This window comes from Phascolarctos cinereus, unplaced genomic scaffold (assembly GCF_003287225.1).
Source record: "Phascolarctos cinereus isolate Bilbo 61053 unplaced genomic scaffold, phaCin_HiC Scaffold_4;HRSCAF=312, whole genome shotgun sequence".
NCBI lineage: Eukaryota > Metazoa > Chordata > Mammalia > Diprotodontia > Phascolarctidae > Phascolarctos > Phascolarctos cinereus.
In genome coordinates, this window is record NW_027555847.1 from 67,990,199 (window position 1) to 68,015,441 (window position 25,243).

A 25,243-nucleotide genomic window follows, 5' to 3' on the forward strand; every position below is an offset into this window, starting at 1 on the left:
AATGCCTTCCCTCCTGCCCCCTAGGAACTTATATTTTACTATGAGAATCAACAGATACATGAATTTTAGGTTGGCAAGCACCAACCAGTCTCATCTATGTTGCTGAAGGCCTGCAAGCACTCTCTATTCCTTATAAATCCTGTGCCTTGAGAAAAATACCAGTGGACTTGCCCTTGTTACTACTCTGAAGGTGTGGGAGGAAGGATGGAGCACCAGCTTAAAAAAAAAATCCCTCAGGATTTAACCTGTAAGCACTTTTTGACTCCTCAGGGCCAAATAAAGAAATGGCTTCCTCTGACAGGCTCCATCGCCCCCAAAGATGAGGGGCCCAATTCTACTCAGGTGGTAGGGAAAATGAAATTTTGTGGCCTCCCCTGCCAACTCCCCAGGATTATGAAGGCTACCAAAAGAAAACAGTGGTGTAAGGAGACCCTCAGAATGAAGAGTCTGAACTGGAATGCATCAGTAGCAATTTTGGTCATCTTTTCAGACATAACCACATAGCAAAAGTCTAAACCAAAGGGATTTTCTACTGGGCTTGGACATCAAGTAAGTGAGCATATTCAGTGATTCAGATACAAAATAGAGAGACCACAGAATTGGCATTTCTTCCTTTGGAATGGTGATATTCCAGAACATTCTGTCATGGAAATAGATGGTTAGAATAGTAAAGAGACCACTGTATTTGGGTGTGAGACATAGGGACTCAAATTCTAACTTTGATACTGGCTGTGCTATTTTAAGTAAATCATTTAACCTCTCAAAGCCATTTTCTCCATCATTTTCTTAGGTCTAAACAATTAGCAAAACATTAAATCTGCTCTGTAGTGATTTGACGTGTAAACCAGAGGTGCAGCCTCCAAATACTCCCCAGGGTAGACCAGATTAAAATGAAATTGGGAAATAATAAACAAAATAAATAAAAATACAATGCAACATAGATAATATTAATTTGTGGTTTTCTATGTTAACAAGGGGCCAAAAGGGACCCTCTCTATTTGAGTTCAGCACCGCTGGTGTTTCATAATCAAAATTTAATAATAGGATTGCTCCAGTATACCATAAAATACTTGGGGCCCTGAAAATTTTGATTTACTATGGGCCATAGCCAGTACGTTTTAGAATCTGTGCTCAAATCCAAATCTTCCCCACTCTGTGGTTATAGTGCTAACATCCTTAACCTTTTCTTTTTTTTGGCATCATGAATCCCTTTAGCAGTCTGGTGAAACCTGTGGACCCCTTCTCAGAATGGTGTTTCAAATGCACAAAATAAAATTGATAGGATTACAAAGGAAACCAATTATATTGAAATAGTTATATTTTTCCTATCTAAATTCACAGATACCCTGAATTATATCCCACTTTGGGGGTCTAATGGTCCCAGCTAGTGAGTAGAAAACTAGGTATATATCATATACATGTACATATGTACATATACAGTATACATATATAGGTACATAGATAGAGAGATATGTTATAATACATATTTCTATATATATACATATGTTTTTCATTTAATTTTAGGCTATAATCTGATATATATGTGTGTACTCACACACATATACATGTTTTACATCACATTTTACTAGTGTAAATAGTCACTTTTAAAGCAATGACTTTGCATTTCATTGTGGAGGCTTTGCCTAATTTGGGGGCTTTGGAGGATTCACTGAAGGGTTTATTATGTGCCCATTGCTTGCTTCTGAAAGTATTTTCAGTGGCATACTCTTGGGATAGGTAGTAAGAGATTGCTAGAGGATACAGTGCATAGAATGCTGGTCTTAAAGTCAGGAAGACCTGAGTTTGAATGTTGCCTCAGACACCCACTTGCTTTGTGACCCTGGGCAAGTCACCTAATCTCTGCTTTAGTGTCCTCATCTGTAAAATGGGGACAAGCTTGTACCTCCCAGGGTTGTTCTCAGTGTCAAGAGAGATAACAACAGAGAAAGACTCCCGTAGGAATGGGGGACCTGCTGCCTTAAGGCCCTACATGGCCCTCCCGTCCTCAAGTGCAAGGAAGGATTTGTTCTGTAAGACTTGGACTTGATCAAAAGGCCGCACCTGAGGACCTAAAAGCCCACTTGTGACCTCGAGGCTGTAGGTTCTCCACCGCGGGGCAAAGAGCTTGCAAACCTTAAAGTGCTATACAAATATTAGCTGTTATTATCCTTGGCTGCAGGGAAAAGGTTAATGACATAAGGCTGCTGAATTCAGCAACTAGACCGAGTCCTAAACACCGAGGCTGGCTGCTTAACCAGGTCACTGATTTGGGATTTTGCTGTGGGTAAATGAGTTCCTTAGTGCCTCAGTTCCTTCATTTGTATGAAAAAAGGAAAAGTTAAATGTGTGCATCTGTAATCAGAAGGAAAGAAACACATTAGACATCTGCACACACTAACGATAAAAATATACCATACAAATTTGTCAGGGTTTGGTACAAAAAGAGAACAATTTTCTTTCATAGCTGTCAAATTAGTTTGAGTCACACAAAGGGATTAATCTGGATGAAGAAGGTCAGCCAAACATCTTGCACCTTCCCTATTCTTCTCCTTCCCACCATCCTCCCTACTTCCTTTTCCCTCCCCCAGGATGTGCCCAGAGGCTGTTATTTTATTCTCTGCTCCGAGTCTGCCTGGCTGAATGGGAAACAACGGCCACCCAGACTGCGGAGAGAAGGGAAGAGCTGAGCTCATTGTAGGGTTAGCAGAACTTGCCCTCTCAGTGGGACCAGCCCACTATAGCAGCAAATCTGGGAGAGGTGCTGGTAATGTCTGCTTTTGTTCATCCCCGACTCCCCTCAGGCCAAACATTTGAGAGAGGCTCTGTTTAGGTCTGGGGATGCCGTGGGTGCAGCATGCAAGGCTGCTAAATTTCAGGGACTTCTCCTTGGGCAATGGAACCCTTCCCCTTTGACTCCCACTGTCTCTCAATTTGCTCTCCACACCCTTGCATTTCTCAGTGTCTTCATGCTCTTGTTGCCTCTGGCTGGGTTTTCCTCATGATCATTGTGTGGCTGAGATTGTAGCTACCAATGGCTCAAGAGTTCTAGAAAGGCATTCATTTATTTTACCAATATTTATTGAGCAACTTACCATATGAAAGTGTAGACCATGAAATGTGTAGACTACTTTGAGCTGGCCCTGAGAGGTGCTGCAGGAGATGAGGCTGTCTTGTCTCTTGCCTGGCCTCTATGTAAGCCATGAGCACGTGGAGGTACATCTCTTTGTGTCCTTTCCTGCTCTTGGATGAATTTGTATTCCATAGTGGATCAGCCCAGAACTGGTGGTAACCTTGTGGTTTTTAAAATGTCCAGAACTCTGCAGCAGTGTTCATGGCGTGGGGTCCACTAACATGGCGGTGGGGTCCTCTGGAGTGGCAGTGGCTGATGGCAGCAGAAGCATCTGCTTTGGGAGTGGAGAAACGTACCAAGGACAGATGATTACAGAAAGACAGTTATCTTAGGGAGTATGATGCACTGGGGAGAGAGGCCAGGGAAGGACATTCAAAGCGCTTCCCAACCTAGGCCCCTCCTACCTTCCTAGTCTTTTTACATCTTACTCTGCCAGTTATCTGTGATCCAGTGAGACAGAACATCTTACTCTTCCTTCAAATGTGACACTCCATCCCTTGCCTATATTTTTCACTAGATATCTCTCATGCTTGGAATTCTCTCTCTCTCTCTCCATCTCTGCCTCTTCCTGGTTCCTCCTTCAAGTCCCAGCTAGAATCCCACCTTTTATGAGAAGCTTTCCTCATCTCTGTTAATGCTAATCTCCTCTCTCTGGAGATTATTTCCATTTTATCCTGTCTATTTCTTGTTTGCATGCTCTCTCCTTCACTAGCTTGGGACCTTCTTGAGAGCAGGGGCTGTCTTTGCCTTTCTATAGTGTTTGGCATTTCATAGGTGTTTAATAAATGCTTATTGATTGACTGAAAAGCAGAACCAATTTGACTGACTTAACAGTGAGGTAAAATGCATAATGCCTAATTAGAAGGATTGGAAAAACTGCTTTATATTCTGATAAGACTTAAAATACTAGCCTCCCAACCTATTGCAACAGTAGTTGTAAGTTAGTTACTGAATCTTATTTAAACTGTTCCGTTAATGAGCACTTCAATTTTTTTATGACTAGTAATAAACCTCTTTTCTTGCTCCTCCTTTTTGGGAAGGTGCTAGATTTTCTCTAAAAAGTAGCACTGACTACTCTAAGAAATGATGAGCAGGATGCTTTCAGAAAAACCTGAAAAGACTTGCATGGGCTGATGCAAAGTGAAATGTGCTGTGTACAAACTAACAGCAATATTGTAAGATGATTAGCTGTGAATGACTTAGCTGTTCTTGGCAATAGAATGATTCAAGACAACTCTGAAGGACTTATGAAAAATGCTATCTGTCCTCAGAGGAAGAACTGATGGTGTTGAATGCAGATTGAAGCATACTTTTTTTTTTAACTTCACTTTTCTTGAGGTTTTTTTTGTCTGTTTTCTTTTACAACATGACTATTATAGATATATTTTGCATGACTACACATGTATAACCTATATCAAATTGCTTGCCTTCTCAATGAGGGAGGTGGGGAGGTAGGAAGGGAGAGAATTAGGAATGCAAAAGTTTTTTTGTTTTTTTTTGGTGAGGCAATTGGGGTTAAGTGACTTGCCCGAAGTCACACAGCTAGGAAATATTATGTGTCTGAGGCCGGATTTGAACTCAGGTCTTCCTGACTTCAGGGCCGGTGCTCTATCCACTGCACCACGTAGCTGCCCCAGGAATGCAAAATTTTAAAAAACAAAAGTTAAAAATTGTTTTTACATGTTACTGGGGGAAAATAAAAGGATAAGATCTATGAAGCAATTGAGAGCTGGAAGGGACCTTAGAGGTCAACAAGTCTATCCTCCACCTTTTACAGATGGGGAAACTGAGGCTCAAGAGGGTTAAGTGACTTGCCCATAGTCACATAAGCTAGTAAGAATAGTCAAGCTTTGAATCCAAGTCTGATTTCAAATTGACTACTGGTTTTCTAACTACATTTGCCTCCCATACAATTTTGAAATAAAAGACATAACCAGTCACCTTTTAGATTTTGTCATAAAAAAAAGTAGCACTGTCCCTGGGACAATAGGATGGAGGTTTAACGACCCAGTTAAGCATGAGAATGAAGAGTCTAATATGCCTAGTCAGAGGTTAGGCTTCCCTAGGAGTGAACACCAGCAAACTTAGTAGCTGAGTACAGGGCAAGGAGGGATGAGCAGGTCCTTGGACCTTGTGGGCCCAGTTAAGTTGTCTTTCTGTTCCAGACATGTATAAAAAAGTTCCAGATAATTCAAAGAGGAACAAAATCAGGTCAGGAATTAGAGAAGACCCTTTAGCTTTGTGGTAAACAAGTAAAGAAAGCAATTGATCACTTACTAATAAAGATAATAAAAATTAATAATAATAATTGTTGTTCAGTCATTTCAGTTGTGTCTGACTCTCTATGACCCCTTGTGGGGTTGTCTTGGCAGAGATACTAGTTTGACATTTCCTTCTCCAGATCATTTTACTGGTAAGGAAACTGAGGCAGACAGGGTTAAGTGACTTGCCCAGAGTCAGACAGCTATTAAGTGTCTATGGCCAGATTTGAGCTCAGGAAGATGAGTCTTTCAGACTCCAGGCCTGGTGCTCTATCCACTGTACCACCTAGCAATCCCCCAAATAATAATAGTAGTATTAATAATAATCCACATTTACATAGTTCTTTAAGTCTTGCAAAACACTTCTCACAAAAAAGTCCTATGAAATAGGTATTGCAAGAATCCCTGTTTTATGGATGAGGAAGTTGAGGCTCAGTGAAGGAAGCTTTGAGCTTTATAGGTCCTTCTGTGGCTTTATTCTAGCTTTCTGTCTTCCCAGTGAATGTCTCCTGGACATTCTCCTTACCTCTTGACTTTCTTGTCCTTTACCCCTACAGTTTCTTCCATACATGTAGGGATGCTAAAATTGATAAAACTCTTTTCCATTGGATGAAGTGGAAGAGTCAGTTATTCTAAAGAAGAGGAATGTGTCTGCATCTGGTAGACACATGCTTATCATTTATCTGTAGCAAAGACACACATTAGTTAATACTTTGGCAGACAGACAAAGTTTACCTAAGAAAAAAAGACACATAGAGGAAACTACAACTGAAAAGATCTCACACAATTAATCATTTTTTAAAACACGTGGCATTTTGTATACAAGAACTTAAAAAATGAAAAGCTTTCAAACGTGACATAGTGTACATTTATAGGTATTTTTTATAAAGGCTCTCTCTATTGTCAAACCTCAGGAGGTTTTTCCCTTTTGTTATTGATGTTAATTTTGAGGTTAATTTCGAATTTGTAAAAAACAGGAAGCAATGAATGACTGAGCTGTTTGTCTCATATTTCCCATGTTACAGTGCATTTGCAAATTTTATTTCATTCCTTTGGCTCCTCATCTCTATGGAGATGAGTTGAAAAATGATACTCAATTCTTCTGGAATGAGATAACTTTGGGACCATCTCTGCCTGAGACCAAGAATTAGCTTCTTGAGTCCGAAACCAACAGGACACATTCAAATGACAGAGCAGAATCACTGAGTTGGGAGGTGCCTCAGAGGCAACCCTCATGTAAACGAAAATCACCTCCATAACATACCCGATAAATAGTCATCCAGTCTTTGCTTCGAGACCTCCAGTGAGGGGAAACCACCACCTTCCCAGGCAGCCCATTACACTTTTGGACAGAGCTAATAGTTAGGAAGCAATTGAATCCAGTTAGGAACAATCCCAGCTCATAGGGATGTTTTTTAACCTGTTCAAGCTCAAGTCCAATTGAGGGAAGCTTATTTGATAGTTTCTAATATTCTGCTAATGCACCTATTAGTGGCGGAAAAAAGACAAAATCTAAGTCAAGATTCTAAACATTTGAATCTAAGGTACAAAGAGAGGGATACTGAATATAGTTAGGCCTTCTACATCACAACTTTCCCCATTACAGTTTTGCTATGTCATTGGTTGGCATAAGAAATTAAAAGGGAATTTTGAGGGAGTTTTGCAGAAGTGACAGGTGATACACAAAGGCCAGCAGACAGGCACAGAGCCTATGACCACATACTTAACCCAAATTTCACAATAAGGTACTGTAAACACTCCATAAAAGAAAAAAAAATCAGACTTCTATGGTGCAAAGGGAGGGCCAAAAAATTTTACGCAGATTTTCCAGATCACGGAGGTGCCATGCCCCTACCCCTTGAGATATGGAAAGGTTAACTGTATATCATGTATGTGTTCTATATTGAGCACCTGGCAGCTGCATAACAATGAGGAAGAATCCTAAAAATTAAAGAAAGAGTGCTAATTCAGTGGAACCATAATGGATCTGTTGATATGTTCTTCAGTGTTGCAAATCACAACCCTTCCATGCCTTCTCATTCCATGTGATTCTTGTTTATGTCCTTTCATAGAATATTTACTTGATAAACTGAAAAGTCTCAGTGCCTAGAGCTCTGGGCCTGAAGTCAGGAAACTTGAGTGTGAATTTGACCTTAGATACTTACTAGCTGTGTGGCCCTGGACAAGTCACTCAACCACTGTCTGCCTCAGTTTCCTTATGTATAAAATGGGCATAATAATCATACCTACCTCTCAGGCTTGTCAAGATCAAATGAGATAAATATTGTAATGTCTGAGCACATCTTAAGCACTCTCTAGATGTTAGATATTATTATTATTATTATTAACATTTGCTGGGTATCTAGTTATGCAGCACTATCACAGTACCTGGAAATAACAAGTAATGAGGAGGCCTGGCCACACTGTTCAGTCTCCGTACCTCTTCAACGTCATACTAGTTTGCTCTATTTATTTATCTGTCCCGCACATGACAACCTTTCAAATGCTCCAAGACAGTAAACACGTTACCCTTAAGTTTTCTTTCTTTTAGGTTCTACATTCCCATTTCCTTCAAGTGATCTTTGCTTAGGCCTGATCCTCAGGCTTCCTCCTATCCTGGTTACCCTGTTCTGGTCCTGTTCCATCTTGTCAATGTTAATGAGCACACTGTCTTTCTGGGGAGGTTGTTTTAACTTAATAGGGAAAATCTGGAGATCTCTGGACATGATGAGCTTAGATGTGGGGAAAGCCCAACACACAGCTGTGTTATAACTTCCTCAGAGATGAGTTCCCAGGTTTTCACAAAGATAATTTCTGTCTTCTCTGGACTACATCATTTGAAGGTTTATAACCCGACCTTATTTCCGCTAAGAAGCAGTTGGTGTTCTCTGATATTGGCTTGGACATTTAAAATAAAAAAAGGAAAAGAAAATAAAACACAGACTAATTTGGAGTGAATCTGTGGAGGGCCAGGCTCTTCTCCAGATGACTAGCTTTTTCCATATTGTGATCCAAATTATGGGACACTGTGAGACCATTAAACAATGCCTATTAGATTTAGCAGCTGAGAGGGGTGAATACAAAAATGTGTGCTGGTCAAATCGCAATTGAGCCAAACTTTTCTCCACCATTCTCAAAACTACAACCAGATAGTTTGGTTGATTTTTTTAAAAGCTTACTGAATATTACGGGCTTCACTGATTGCCCAAAAGGATTTGGTCCTATGCTACAAAGAAAAAAACAAAACAAAACAAAACATTTGGCCTTGCTTTAAAGGAAACCAAATATCGAGATGTAGCTGGTGCCTTTTGTTCCCTCAACTTATTAGCAAAGGGAAGTCTTACTGCATTCCTTACCATGGTGAGAATAAAGTCCCAAAATTCAACAAGAGACTTATCACCTATATAATGGGCTTTGTCCTCACTTGAAATCAAAGACAGCTAGCAACTTCACATCTGATACTAGGCCCAAATTTACTATATAATGTATGTACTTAAAAAATATTTGATGAATAACAAATTAATAAATGAATGAATGTCAGATATATTAGGGAAGGCTAGAACGGGGAATAAAATCTGTCCTGATAATCTTTAGATACCAGCACTTTCAGACCAAGCTAGAAGCCATAGATAATGCCAAACTAATAATGAGAATTTTTTTTAACTGCTGGAAAAGTTTAAGTTTATATAATCCATGACCCAGGATCCTTCCTCCCTCCCCTCCCCCCCACTATCTATGTTTGATCCTGGGAGTTTGGGCAAAAGAGCATAAGTGTTGGTTTTTAGCTTTGATTTCCTGGAATTACTCTAGGAAAATCTTAAAAAGATAGCTTAGGTATAGACCATGTCTAGATTTCCCCCAGTGTGGGCTGCAGGGTCTGCAGCTCCCTTAATAGATACTTGATATATGAGAAGTGGGTGTGGAACAGCCTTTTATTTCTCCTCATAGAAACTGCATGTGATCTTTAGGACTCACAAGAGTCCATGAATGCTTATTGGAAGAGAAATGAACTTTGTGGTGTTATTGGGGTGAACCCTTCTTATTCTGCTGAGAACTCTTAGGATCCTACACAATCTTTCTAAGACTTGCTACACCACCCTGTAGTTTATACTTCTCAAGAAGGTAAACATACCTTGAGGGTCTCTGAAAAAGCAAGCCCCTTCTCATCCTACATATATTGTGTGAATTTCTCACTGGCTTTGCTTTCCATGTACGACATCATGTGGAGACTCCATGTAGGTCAGAGATGTCAAACATGAGGCCTATGGGCACATTGCAGCAGCAACATTCCCCAGTGTACCCAAACCAGATTAAAATGCAATTGGGAAATGCAGCATGGCATAAATTAAAATGTAATAGAACACAGATAATGTTTATGTGTGGTTTTCTAAGTCAATATGGGGGTGGGGGAGGGAAGGGATACTTATGTATAGTTTGAGTTTGGCACCACTAATGTAGGTGGGTCTTTTCTTTCTCAAAAGAACATATCACATTAAGAAATCCCAAGAGGAATTCACAGGCATTGTTCATGAATATAATGACCTTCTCAGTGATGGTGGTATGTGCTTCTGTTTTAAATGGTAATTACAGTTCCTGGGTGAGCTTACTGAACTCTAGAAGGAATCAAAAAGGGAAACGGAAAAAAAAAAAGACAGAAAAAAATTCTAGTAGGAAAAAAAAGTGGCCTACATGGGTCTCCCATTTTTTATAGACTACAGGGATGGGTGGCTGATTCCCAGTCAGCCAATCAGGAGGAGGCAGCCTTAGGCCCTGAAATCCAATCAGTGTGGAGTTAATGGTCATGCTTATATTCTACAGATACTGTCTTTCTGCTGCCTCTAAGCAATGGCCTACCCTCTGTACTCTCATCAGTTTGATTAAGGAGTACCTAACAATGATGACTCCCTTCAGCATAATATACCTTACACTTTATGAGCTGTTAACATATTTATGACATATCTTAGGGTTATAGAATCATGGAAATAGAGCTAGAATGGTCCACAGAGATCACCTCCAGGGATTATTACTGCATATCTATGAAATTTAAAAAAAATTTATATCTGTATTTCAAAATAATTTTTTTAGTAATCCCATATATTTTATTTTGCGTATTTAAAATATTATTCTAAGAAGAGATCCATAGGTTTTACCAGACTGTTATAGAGGTCTATGACATACACAGAAAGATTAAGAACTCCTGATCTAGGCTAGCCTCTTTATTTTAGAAAGAGGAAACTAAGGCTCACAGAGGTTAAGTGTCTTGTTCAAGTTCATAGCAAATGAATGGTAGTTCTAGAAGCAAAATGGTGCAATAAAAGAAGCACAAGCCTAGAAGTTTTGAGATCTGGGTTCTAGTCTTCATTCTACCACCAATTAGCTGCCATTTACTGCCTCCCATCCCCAAGCCTATGGAGCACTGGGACTTAAGAAGTTTCTACCTTGAATTTACCTGGCAGTGTGTCAAGGGAGGAAGTGTTCTACATGAATAGCTTTTCCAGATAAGTACAACTTATCCCTTAAAAACACAAAAATTGCTTTAACACCCCCCCTCCCCCACAGTATTTAAGGGCAGGGATCTTTCTAAAATGTATCATTTATTTTCCTGTCTTCTTTAAATATGTATACTAAGCAGAATGTAACCTTTTTTTTTTTGATAACTTTGTCCTATTTGACTAAACAATAAATGATCTCAATGGGCTCTTCTTTATTTTTTAGTTTAATAGTATTTTATTTTTCCCCACTTACATGTTAAGAAATTTGTTAGCATTCATTTTTACAAGATTTTGAATTCCAAATTTTATCCCTCCCTCCCCTCCTTTGTTCTGAAAATGGTAGGCAGTTTGATATAGTTTACACATGTGCTATCATGTGAAAAAAAATTCCATGTTAGTCATAGTTGTGAAAGAAGAAACAGATTTAAAAAAAACTTAAGAAAGAATAAAGTAAGTGAAAAAAATATGCTTCAATCTGCATTCAAAGTCCCTCAGTTCTTTATGTGAATATGAAGAACATTTTCCTTCAAGAGTCCTTTGTACTTGTCTTGGATTGTTGTGCTGCTGAGAAGAGCTGAGGGGCTCTTCTTTTTGAGATTTTGTGTTTGATTTTTAGCTTTTATAACTCTCTCTTCTCCTACCTCCCCCTTTTTTTCCCCACCCCACCATCCAAGTCCTTCCTTCTTTCTGCTATGAATCTTTCTGGCTTTTCCCTATTTCCCCATTTCTGAATTGCTACACAGGTCTGGGAATCAGTTAACTAAACTTGTTAGGACTGAACTTTAGGGTATGTATTTAGTGATTTCTAATTTGACTACTCCGAGAATTTTTTTTCTTCCTTCTTGATATTCTAGGAAGCTGAGGTTTTTGGATAAGTGGTCTCCAGATAAATTATACACACATGCTCACAACCATAAATAAGTGCATGTGTGTGTGTGACCAAATTTTGTACTGAATAAGTGAATAAGCAAATTCTGTACTGATATACATATACTGATGATATATCCAATGTATATACATACATAAAACATATATATTATACATTGTTATAGATTTATGCATATATGTTATACATTATATATTATGTATGTATATAATAAGTATATGTATATCAGAACAGAATTTATCTATTCACATATACAGTATAAAATTTAGTTACACAGACATTCTATATAGCTTCCTATGAAGCCAGATTATAGGCCAATGTATTAAAATTGCCATAGAACCACTAAAATATCACACACTTAAATGATCAAATTACCATCATGCTTGGCACCTAAGTCTATTCTCATTCTTTTTGTGACTTTTTTCTTTTTAGAGGGGATTGGTGTTTGGTTGTCCTACCCCTCTATTCTGGGATATAATTCCAAGTGTGGAATAAGCTACTGTATCAGGCCTTTGTGATCTTTCCCATGATTTTCTGATGGATGACTTTTTCGTTTGTTCACTTATATGATAGGACTATCTACTTGGCACCGAGTTCTCTCACAGACAGGTCAGGTTATTGGTAAATTAATTTGTTGTTGTTGTTCAGTTATGTCTGACTCTTTGTGACCCCATTTGGGGTTTTCTTTTCAAATATGCTAGTAGTTTGCCAGTTCCTTCTCCAGCTCATTTTACAGATGAAGAAACTGAGACAAATTAGGTAAAGTGACTTGCCCAGGATTGCATAGCTAGTAAGTGTCTGAAGTCAGATTTGAATTCAGGAAGATGAGTGTTCCTTACTCTAGGCCCAGCATTCTATCCACTACACCACCTAGCTGCCTTGATAAATTAATACCAGCATCGAAAACCATTTACTTTGTGACTCACATACGCACGATATGGGGCTAGATAGAAGTTAAATAGCCTGGAGTGATGTACCATTCAACATGTTTCAACCACTCCAAGGGCTTTGGAAAAGAAGGTCTTAATCACCTTGCGAAGTTGGCATTATATCCAAGTACTGATTTATCTTGGACTCATACACAAAGAAAGTCAAAGGGCTAATGCAAGGGCAGATCTTCTAGAATCCCTTGTCTATTAGGCACCTGGAGATCTGCTGATTTGCCGCCTTCATTTTGCAGAGATTAAAATCAAGACCTAGAGATGCTGAGTGACTTGTTCAAGGTCACACAGCTACTTAGTGGAAGAGTTGGGGCTAGAATCTAGATGTCCTGGTGCCTCATCTGGCACTCAGTTCACTAAGAAATAATGACAGACTGGACCTCAGAGATCACCCCACACCTGAATTAGAAGCCAACCAATAGAATTTTGTACTAGTGGATATTGAACCTCTGATTGAAGATCTCCAGTGAAGAGGAACTCACAGCCCATTCCACCTTCAGACAGCTTAAATGTTAGTCAGTTTTGCCTTCACTTAGCTGAAATTAGCTTCTTTGTTACTTTTACCCATTTTAGTCATAATTCTGCTTTCTGAGACCAAGCAGAAGAAAGTTAATCCCTTTTTCAGCTTAGAGTCCTTCAAATACTGGAAGACAGTCTCTGCTTCACCCAATTCAAGCCACTAAAACAATCTCCCAAAGATTAACTATTTATTCCTTTCTTCAAAAGTTCCAGAGAAGAAATTTTCCCTTGGGAATAAGTTACTGGACCTCACATCCTCAACAATGAGAGGATTCTTTCTAATGTCTCACTTGCATCCCTTTTGCCGTAATTAAATCAAGACTTATAGATCACATGGTTTTGGCAGCCCGTTTCTGGACCAAGGTGGATGGTAAAGATCCTGGTGATGTGTTTACAAAGGAGCAGGTGCGACCACCAACAGCCAGTCAATGCTCCCTTTCCTAGCCAAATGAGATGTAAGGTCCATGGCTGCATTCAAGGCATTCAGCCATTGGTGTGCAGTCACCCCCAAGTCTGCCTCTAGTATTGAACCCATGGCTTTGTGAGGTGTCGAAAAGTACTGTCTCAGCTTTAGAATAGGAAAGTAAGTTTTCCCATCCAAGCCCTCCCACTTTGCCCTGATTTCTTCCCCTTTGCCAAGTCTGTGTGTGCAGTATTACTGAGCTCAACAAAGGGGACAGAGCAGCTGCTCCTCGCCTAGGGGCAGAGCCCAAGCTGAAACACCATAGTGACTGGGAACCGATGCCAGAGAAGCCTGAGGGAGGAAGCATTGGATGAAAGGACAGGAAAAGCATGCTCTACAAAGTTAGAGAACTAGTGATCTACAGGTAGGCAACTGCCTTGGATATGGATTAAAAAAAAAACCCATGAAAACAAATCTCAAGAATTATTCTTATATAAACCAATGACATCTATGAAGCCTACTTCCCAGGCTTATTGTGAGAACAGTATCATAGGTTTAGAACTGAATGGGTCTTCAAAGGGCATTGAACCCAGTTGCTTGACTTTGCAGATGAGGAAACCAAAGGAGAGAGAATATAACTGACTTGTTAGGTTCACACATAGTGACTGAGGTGGAATTTAAACTCAGGTCTTCCTGACTCCAAGTCCTGTACCCTATCCACTACATCAAACTATCTCTAATTAAATGTGATAATGTATTTAGTGTGCTTTTCAATCCTCAAAAGTGCTAGATAAGTACAAATTATTATTATTAATTATTATCGTTATCATTATTCATATCATTGTTATAATCTTTGTGATTTCATTGGTATAGGGAGTTGCTGGTGAGGCATGTCATACTAATAAAAAGCAGCATCTTCTCAATAATATACAGTCTCAGAGTTTCCTTGAGGCACTTGGAGATTAAATAATTTACTCAGGGTCATGCATCTAGTATGTGTCAGAAGTAGGGCTTAATATAGGTCTTCTTGACTCTGAGACCATCTCTGCATTTATTCTGCCACACTTTCTTGACATTATTTTTCTATCATAACTGTGTGCTCCATACAATTCTAGGTACTAAGGAGGTTACACAAAAGAAAATGTTATCCTTGAAATTTAGGAATATAGTTAATTTGCAGAGACAAACTTGGAAAGGACCGTAAAGATAGTTCAGAAGGGGAAAAGTTAATTCATTGCCCTAATTTACAGATGAAGAAATCAAGATCCAGAGAAGGGAAATGCTTTGCCCAGGCTCACACAGATGCTTAGTAAATGAGCCCCCATCAGATCTCAGATCTTGAATCCCAATCAAGTCCTTCTCTTACTCAGTGATACTGCTTCATAACTGTGAAGGACTTAAATAGCATTTTAAGACAATGATAAAAACAGGGCAGCACAAATCTTAAACATAGGTTTATATTAGGTTGTTTACATTTTGAGTTAATTGATGTTTATTCATACTCCTGAGGAATTTAAAATTCAAATAATCAGAATATTTTCACAGTACTACACTGTTTAATAAAAATCGATATTCATAATGATGAACTAGAGACAGCAGGTGATGTGAGGTACCTTTAAACATCAAAGAAAGATTGTATCATGTCTAATAGAGTTTTGCACTGATGGAATCTCAAAGTTGGATGATATAATCTAGTTTAAGTCATACCTACAACCTGATTTTCCTTAATCTGACAAGTGGCCATCGGATTCCATTTGAAGACCTTCTTTGACGAAGAACACAACACTGCCTTCGACAGCTTATTCTGGTTTTATATAGCATTGTCTGTTAGAAAGTTTTTCCTGTATTGAAGTAAAATCTGCCTCTCTCCAGCAGAACAAGTTTAATCTCTTTTCCGCATGGCAGTCTTTAAAATATTTCAAGTTCAGTGGATCAAAGAGCATCTCTTTCAATAGTAACAGACATGGAGGGAATCTTTCAGATTTGCAGCCTGAATGAAAGATAACACCATTTTCAATTCCCATACATTGTTATTTCATGTGGGATAGAAGAGCCATTTTTCAAAAAAAACAAAATAAGAAAATCTTTCTCAGATTAGTCAAAAGCAGAGTTAGTGAATTCATTTCCTCAGAGCTTTCTTGGCTAACCTTTGTTATCCTTGCTCTCTCATCTCCCAAATAATAACTGAAAGGGGGAAAATACTCTTGTAAAAAAAAGCATAATCAAGCAAAACAAATCCACATAGTGACAATGTCCAAAAATATGTTTCTCCTACGGCACTTTGTATCCATCACTTGATACGTTGTGTCAGGAGATTGGTAAAATGCTTCCTCATAAGATTTCTAGAGACATGGTTTATCATTGGACTGATCATAATTCTAAGTCTTTCGGGGTTATTTTTCTTTATAATGTTGCTGTCTTTGTTTAAATTGTTCTCCTGGTTCTGCTCATCTCCCTCTGTGTCTATTCACAGATCTATTAGAATGAGAGGGCAAAGTGAAGGTAGAATTCTTTGATCACTTTCAAGAAGAAATGACAAAAGTAAAAATACCAGAAATTTCGTAGCCAAAATCTAGACACACTTTTGCCTCCACCCCCCCCCCATCTGCCACAACCCTGCCTCCATTAAGAGGGGAAAAAAATACTGCAAACTTCCTGAAAGAAGCAGTTCAAATATCACAGTACCTGAGTATCTGTCAGGATACTCTTTTCTAATAATATAAATGAGACAGGAGATCTGGGAATAGAATATTCCAAAAGGCAAAAGATAAAGCCTGACAACCAGAAACAACTTGCCCTCTGAAATCAAGTACAATTTTATAGGGTAAAGCAAAACAAAGCAAAGTAGACTTTTAACATAACAGAATATTGGAGTATTGTATTTCTGATGAAAAGACCATAGGTAAGTAAGAACTTTGAAATACAAAGGGGTATTCAACACTCATACACCACACTCATACACCCCCCCACACACACATTGATATAGATGTATATCACCTCAAAATGGGGAAAAATGAGCAGGGTTTTCAGGGAGTCCAAAGATATATGAGTTATATTTCCTTGACCTATCCAGGTCAATTTTTTTAAAAAAATCAAATATCTTACATTATCTTTTATTATTTAATATTTTGATTTTACTTTATTATTTTTTGCTTTCTTATAAAGTCACTGAATTTTGTTTGGATGACTCTTGTTTTCAGGACCATGTGTTACTTCCATAATTACTTTCTCTTCTGATATATTTATTCTTCCATTTTTTTCCTTAAGAGGTTTTATTTAATTTTTTCAAAATCTCTTGCTTCATTTCATCTAGGTATTCATGTAGTCCTTATGCAAAATTCATTTTTTTTCCCTTTGAGTCTCGCTTATAATCTTTACAATTACTATCTTCTTTTGAGTGATCTGTGTGCATTTTTTTTTGGCCCATGTTTGGCATTTTCTTTGATTTATTCATCTCTCCAGCTTTAGTTACTGAACCGCGGCTCTGTGCAAGGACCTGACTTTGCCCCTCCCCCCCCCAACTTACACAGCTAAGTTGGATGGTTGGCTCTGCTTTGTCTTATCACGGGTGCCTGGGTTCTTGCAGTGACTTTTACCTCCCCAGTCTTAACCTTATCCCCCAGAGATTTGAGATGCAGAGCACTGAATCTTCAGGGCCCTCTTTGGCCCCCAGTACAGAATATTAAAAACCTTAGAGTCCCTGGGTCTAGGTTGCCCATGTCTGAGAAATACAATGCTGACCTGTTCACTACTTGCTACCACTCTTGGCCTTTCCCAAATCACTACAAAGTGTTTTTGTGTTGTTTTGTTTTTTACAATTTTGGGTTTTCTCAGTGGGGGAGGGAGGGTTCTCAACTTCCTGCCTCCAGATATAAAGCCTGAAGAAATTAAGGCTTAGATAGACTTAGTAACACACTCAAAGTCATACAGATAGTAAACAGAATAACTCAACCGTGATCCTAGGTATTCTGATTCTGGAATAATATCAAATATATAATATCTAGAATTGATCAACAAAATCCAATACTCTTCCCATTTTATCATACTACAACTGAGACAATGTATGCAAAGTGTTTCAACTATCTCAAGGTACTATGTAAATGAGAGCTATTATTATAATGACTAAAATAAGCAAAACTAGGTACTAGGAGAAAGCATCCAAATGAGTAATAGCAACATATTCAGATATCAAGTACCTTGCTTTGATGACTTTAAGAAACAGAAAATGTTTCCCCCTTGGGCAGGGTTATGTTTCCATAGTTGGACTCTTCCTTAAGATCAATAGACAGGATTAGCATTTGATATTATGTTAAAAGAATTTAAGAGAGCTGAAAAGTTTCCTTGAGTTTTGGGACATGTCTTTATTACCCTAAGCAAGTCATTTCACTCTCATGGGACTTAGTTTTCTCATCTATAAAGTGGTGTCAGACTGATGGTTCTGAGTTCTTTTCTAACTCTAGGGCTATGATCCAATGGTCTTATTTATTCTATTGGGTCATAGGATTTAGAACTGGGAGGAAGCTTTTCTAAATCTCTTATTTTGTATTGGATTAAATTGAAGCCAAGAAAGCAAATTGACCCTTCTCACAGAAATTGTAAGTAAGAGAATTGGAATTTGGACTTAGATCTTCTCTCTCCAAATTCAGGGCTCTATCCACTCCACTGCACTTTCTCTGTCGTCAATGCCACATCAGATCAACACGCCTTATGCTGTGTTTTCATGGAAAATGAGAGCCTATTGATGTTCCGGCTATGTAAACATGGTGGGCCCATTTATCTATGATCAGAGCATATAAGCAAATGGCTTTATTGACTCTAGTTCTTACCTTGAACCCACATATTTGAAGGTACAGAACAGTACAGGGAAGATTTTTTTTTCTGCTATGGATCAAATTTATGGTCATTCCTGTTGACTCTGATAAGACATATGTCCCTTTCCCAAACAGGATAAAGTGACTGGAAACATATCAAATGTATAAATGCATTGGCCTCATTCATAGGTACTAATATAGAAAGATTTAAGAACCAAATCTGATCATATGACCTATGTCAATCTCTTTGTTGACATCTATTAACAGTGACTATAGATTTGTATGAAGAGCAGACCAAAGGAAGTTTAAAAAAAAAAGACTATATGTTTTCTTGCTAAAGAGATGAAAAGGAGGCTTTCCCTTAAATGATTCCTAGAATACGTCCCAGAACTGATTCTACACAGAACAGGGGAATATTCACCCAAAGCAGGCTTCTCCATTGGTGACACTTCAATTCTGGACAGAGTTCTGGGCACAATCACCGTGGAGCTGGCATGAAATGGCTAAGGGCATAGGACCAATTCTGGAGCACTTTCTAGAGGAAGGAAAAGTCTTTTACTCTAAGAGATGCCTTCCAAGATGAGCAGTGTTAGAAAGATAATGGAGTGGTTTCATTCCAGGGTGTAATAAGAGATATTTTCTCCACTTTGAATAAAAGGCATTCCTTTTATTCATTCAAATTTAAGCCTGAGTTATGTAGTTGTAATTGCCTTAAAAAAAAGATATCCAGAAGATTGTAATTAACAAATCATACACTTACGTTTTGGTGCCACAGCCTAGAGGGGATGGGGAAAAGAAACTTCTATTATGGCTAGAGAGCCAGACATGACTGAATTCAAGGATCTCTTCCCTAATGCTCGTGTTTATTAGTGGAAAAAGTAGGAAAAACCACTTCTACATTCATATGACATTCTAACTCTAGAGAAGCTTTAATACCTGTAACATCCAGATAATTTGTAAAGATCACCAACAGATTCAAAACTTGAACAAGACATTTTTTAAATAGGTAAATGTGAGCCAATGCAGATAGAAGGTGCTTAGAGTAACAACTAAACCTAAAGATATGTAGCTGGATCCATATGGACCTTGTGATAGGATGGAGTCAACATCCTCAAGAAACCTTGACTGTGTAAGGGGATAGGTAATACATAAAGTGATATAGGAAAAAATGTAAATGTCTCTGTTTGGACTTTAAAGCCCTTTGCAAGTAATGGCTTCATTCTATCTTCCCAGTTTCTTTCTATATCACTCCCTTTCCTACCTTCCAGGATCTAGACAAAGTGGTATTCTCTGTGTTCTTTACACATGACACTCAACTCTTGTCTCTGTGACTTTGTACTAGCTATCTCTCAAGATTGGAATGCCCTTACTCCTCAGAATTTCTTTCCTCCTTCAAGGCTCAGCCCAGGCACTACCTTTTACATGAAGCCTTTCTTTATTTCTCCCAATTGCTAGTTTTCTTAACTAATGTGTATTTAGTTTACATTTGTTGTGTATATAAATATATAGATGTATATAAGTATATCTCTACATACTATTTTCCCCACCCAACCCCCAAATGTAAACTTGAGAGCAGAGACTAAATCTTTTTTTTGTCTTTGTTTCCATAATATCCAGCCTAGTGCCAAGTAGATAATAGGCATTTAATAAATTCCTGCTAATTGATTGATTGCTATAGCAATAGTTCCCACCTTTTTGAAGTTTACATCTCTAACAACCCTCTTGAAAGGGAGAAGTAGACTCTGCCTCTCCCATGGGTGGGAGGAGTAGCCTGGACTCATATAAACTTCTGGGCGTTTGAATTTTTACCCGTCTCTTGGGCCAAGGAAATTGCAAGGTTTAGGGTTGGGTGAGGGACTTGGAGAGAATGGTGGAAAACGGCTAAGAGTTGAGAAGGGAGGGGATGGCTCTTTCTTCCCGGCAGTCATAGCAGCAGAGAAGAGAAGAAAACTTGGCTGAGACCAAGAACAGAGGCTGAGATGTGTTTTTCCTCCCAGTCCCACAGAGAGAAGTGAAAACAAGGGGGCAATCAGAGATAGATGTCAAGACCGAAGCTCATTGGTGTGATTGGACTACTGGTAAAAGTAGATATGTTGCTGCAAATATGAAGGAACTGACTGAATTTATTCCCCTTCCCTTGCCTTCCTTCAACCAGGTGTGGCTAGAACTTATTTCTGAGTTCATTCCTTTACTGTGGTAAAAGTTGTACTTTTTACTGGTTGCGTTTCACTTCTCATAAATAGCTGTGGTGGACCCACACATGTATTTTCTTGTGTCTCTTTGTTTCTGTCATAAGTATTTGGTGGGACAGCTCTGGTAGTTTCAGCCACACAGGAGGACATTGACTGGCAAGCTCTCTTCTCTTTCTTTCTGAAAACACGTTATATGGTGTTTTAGCATTCCAGATAAACTGGACTAATTGTTGTCCCCACATAACATCCCATATCTTGCCTCCATCCCTTTGCAGGCTGTTCCCCATTCCTAGAATGATTTCTCCCCCTTCACCTCTGTCCCTAGGGTCCCTATAGCTCTCTTCAAGGCTCAGCTCAATTGCCATTTCCTATAAGAGGATTTCCATGGTTTTCCTAGGGGTTAATGTCCTTTTAATTACACACACACACACACACACACACACACACACACACACTTCTGTTCAGTCATTTTTTAGTTGTATCTGACTCTTCATGACCCCATTTAGGATTTTCTTGGCAGAGATACTGGAATGATTTGCCATTTTCTTCTCTAGTTCATTTTATAGATGAGAAAACTGAGGCAAACAGGGTTAAGTGACTTGCCAGGGTCATACAATTAGTAAGATATATTACATATATGTGTGTGTGTATACATGTATGTATACACACACACATATATATGTTGTGACAGCTGAAGCCTTCCTGTGATCATCACCACCACCATCATCACCATCACCACCATCATCATCATCATCATCATCACCATCATTTCAAGTTGCAAAACTCCCAAAGAAGAGATAGATAGATGGAATGGGTTATTCTTCCAGGATTACAAACATCTCTTCTTGTTTCTAGCCTGAGCAATTTGACAAGTAGAAAGAAAAACATAGAAAATATAGAAACTCTACAAATGAACTTTTCTCCTTGGGAAGAAACCTCTGGTTAATGTTGAACATGCAAAAACACATGTGAGCAGATAGTGTTAGAGAAGAAAAAAAGAACATTGTTGCATTTTTTTTAAAGAATTCAGCTTTAGTTTAACTGAACTGTTTAAATTTTAATCTTCGTTATTCTATGCACGGTAAATTAAAAAACAAGAAGAAGAACAATAATGGGTTTCAGAGGCCAATGAGGGAAGAGTGAATTAGTTGGAGTTAGTAACACTGCAAAATGGTTGCCAAGGGAACTTTCTTCTTATTGGAAAAGACACAACCATGAGGACTGCAGATTTGGGGATGTGCCCACACAGCTGTGATCTTTCTCTACATTTTTTTTGTTATGAACACAAAAAGAGAAAGGAAGAGAGAATTGCCACAGGAAGTAGAAAGTGAAGTTTCCCCTTGGAGACACTAGATAGGTAGGAAGTTTAAGAGCAAATTAGGAAACTTAAGCAAGCAAATAAGCATCTTTTCTTTAATAATTAATTAACAAGTAGTTAAGAATGTTTGATATTGAAGCCCTTAAAATGGCTGATCTAGACAGAAATAATCCCTGGGAAGTTGTAGACAGATTAGAGCCCAGAATTTTTTTTTTTAATATTCAAAGATAAGGGAGAATAAAAAAAAAATTGTCCTTGAAAGACAATTTTTAAAAGCCACAATTAAATAAGATTGAAAATAGTTGTAGGTAAAGGCACTTAACTTTTTTTCTGGAGGAATTTCTTTAAATCTTGTTCTAAATTGTGTAATACATTATAAGCCAAAATGTGAGATCAATATTTATGCTGTTATATCCATTGAGTTATATTTTATATATTAAAAAAACAATATTTATTGGATTGCAAAAATAGCACCTACCTCACAAGGTAAGGATCAAATGAGATAATATTTATAGAGCACTTAGGCACTTTATTAAGTGCCTGGCACTTAATAAATGCTTATTCCCTTCCTTCCCCATTCATTGGAAAGGTGTGTAACCATCTAACACACCAGGATTTTACAGAATGAAATACAAACAACACAAAGGAAGAAGGGGAGGAGGGAGAGGAGGAGGAGGAGGAGGAGGATGCAGAAAAAGAGGAGGAAGAGAAGGAGAAAAAGGAGGAAGAAGGGGGAAGAGGAAAAGGAAGAGGAGGAGGAAGAAGATGAGGAGGAGGGGAAAAGTGAAGGGGGGAGGAAAAGGAGGAGAGGGAAGAAGAAAAGGATTTCCCTTTGCAATGTATTTCTCTTCCCCTTGTACAGAGCCAAGTCCACTGTTCTCTCAGCCACAGTGAGAGTCACTGCAAGGAATAATCAGTAACTCTAAGAAAGATTTTTTCCTTATCTAAACACCTTACAGATAATGTCAAGATAGACTTTGAGATGCAGAAAGGAAAATGGGTAAAAATCAGCACTTAGTATTTCCTTTTTTCTTTGTGAGATTCCTGACTGTCTTTCCGTGTTTTGTAAATGCCTTCTGTCACAAATGTAAGAATATACGACACTTTAACAAACTAGAATTATCCCCACAGTCTCTGTTCTTCTCTGATTTCAATGTGGCTTTCATAGTTTCTAGTGGTGGCAACCTCTTTTCTGGAAACTCTGTCCTGATGAGAAATTGGAGGGAAAGGCTTGGTTTTCTTGTTGAACCTCTGGTCACAGGTCAATGTTCATCCACATTTGCTGGTCCAGTTTGCTGGACAGTCGTGCCAAAAATGTGCAAAACAGATGACAGATTAGTGTGGACCCTAAACTGTGCTCTGAGATGTTCAGAGGATGTTATTACATAACCTGCAAACAAGACCACCTTTGGGTCAAGAGGAAAGCACTCCTAAGGGAAAGTCACCTCTGAGAGAGACCAGGAAGGAATCAAACTGTATTCAAATACAAAACACACAGTATCAAGTAGAAAGCATTCACCCTGGAAACAGTTTTCAAACTTCCTGGTCATTGCTTTCTTAACTCTTTGCATTCCAGAATGGATTGTCATCAGAACTGGTTAACCTTAGATACGCCCTGTGAATGCCCTACTTTTTCAGCAGAGAAAACTGACGTCCAGAGTTGGTTAAGTCAGTCATTCACTCCATAAACACTTATGAAGTGCACGTGCCAAGCGTGCTGGGGAACCAAAAAAGGCAAATCAGAGTCACTGCCCTCCAGGAGCTCAGTATCTAATGGGGGAGACAGCAGGCAAACAAATCACGAATACAAGCTAGCTAAAGGATAAATGAGAAGTAATTAACAGAGGGAAAGCACCAGAAACAGGCGGGGCTAGGAAAGGCTTCCAAGTCACCGACAGAACTCAGGGACAAAAAGAGCTGGTACTACATTAGAACTTTCTTATTTCACAGGCAGTTATAACTGGAGTAGAAATCACCTAGTCCAATCTAAGAAAATTGAGTGCAGTATGGTCCAGCAGAAAGAGAGCAGGTTTGGGAATCAGAGTCCTACCTTCACCAATTACTATCTATGTGACCCGGGGCAGGTGACTTTGCCTTTATGGGTCTCAGTTTCCTCAGGGTTTGCAAAGATCCCTTTTGGCTCTAAATCTGTGATCTTTCACTTTTACAAATGAGGAAACTGAGACCCAGCAAACTCCCACAGATAATCAGTGGCAGAGCCAGGATTAGATCATAGGGCAGCTAAGTGGTGAAGTAGTCAGGAAACCTGAGTTTAAATCTGGCCTCAGACACTTATTAGCTGTGTGACCCTGAGCAAGTCACTTAACCCTATTTGCCTCAGTTTCCTCATCTATAAAATGAGCTGGAGAAAGAAATGGCAAACCACTACAGTATCTTTGCCAAGAAAATCCCAAACGAACTCACAAAGAGTTGGACACAGCTGACATTTTTCTGAAAGAACTTTTCAGCTCAGGCTGACCTAGAACCACTGAGTCACCCCTACCTATGTCAAGGAGGGCTCTGAGCCACAGCTCCTGGTCTCCCCTAGTCCTGTTTCTAAAGAGGAATAACACAGCATGTTTGTAGATTGCAGAGTGAGATGCGGAAGGATCTTCAAGTTGGTTTAATCCAACGTCCTCATTTTAGAATAGAGGAAACTGAGGCCCAGGAGGTTTAAGTGATTTGCTCAAGGTCACACATTGAAAAGCCATGGTTTGTACCCAGTTCCTCTGACCTTTGTACTCAGGTGCTTTGGAAGCTCATGGCCCAGTGGATAGCTTGCTCGGCTTGAATGAAGAAGACTCATCTTCCTGAGTTCAAATCTGGCCTCAGGGACTAGCTGTGTGACCCTGGGCAAGCACTTAATCTTGTTTGCTTCATTTTCTTCATCCATAAAAGGATGAAATAGCAAACAACTCCAGTATTTCTGCCAAGAAAACCCTAAATGGGGTCACAGAGAATCAGAAATGGCTGAACAACAAACTCTGACATTAGATCTAGCATTCTTTCCTATATACCATATTGTGTCTTTCTCTAAAGGTCTTTTTTTTTTAAAGGCAATTAGGGTTAAATGACTTGCCCAGGGTCACACAGCTAGTGTCAAGTGTTTAGTCTGAGGCTGGATTTGAACTCAGGTCCTTCTGAGTCCAGGGCTGGTGCTCCCACTGAACCACCTAGCTGCCCCCTAGATGGCTAATTTTCTATACCTATCTGAGTCTACATATGTGTTTGTCCTGAGTATTTCTGTGCTCCCTAGAGCAGCCTCTTCTTCAGTGGAAGACTTCTTGGTG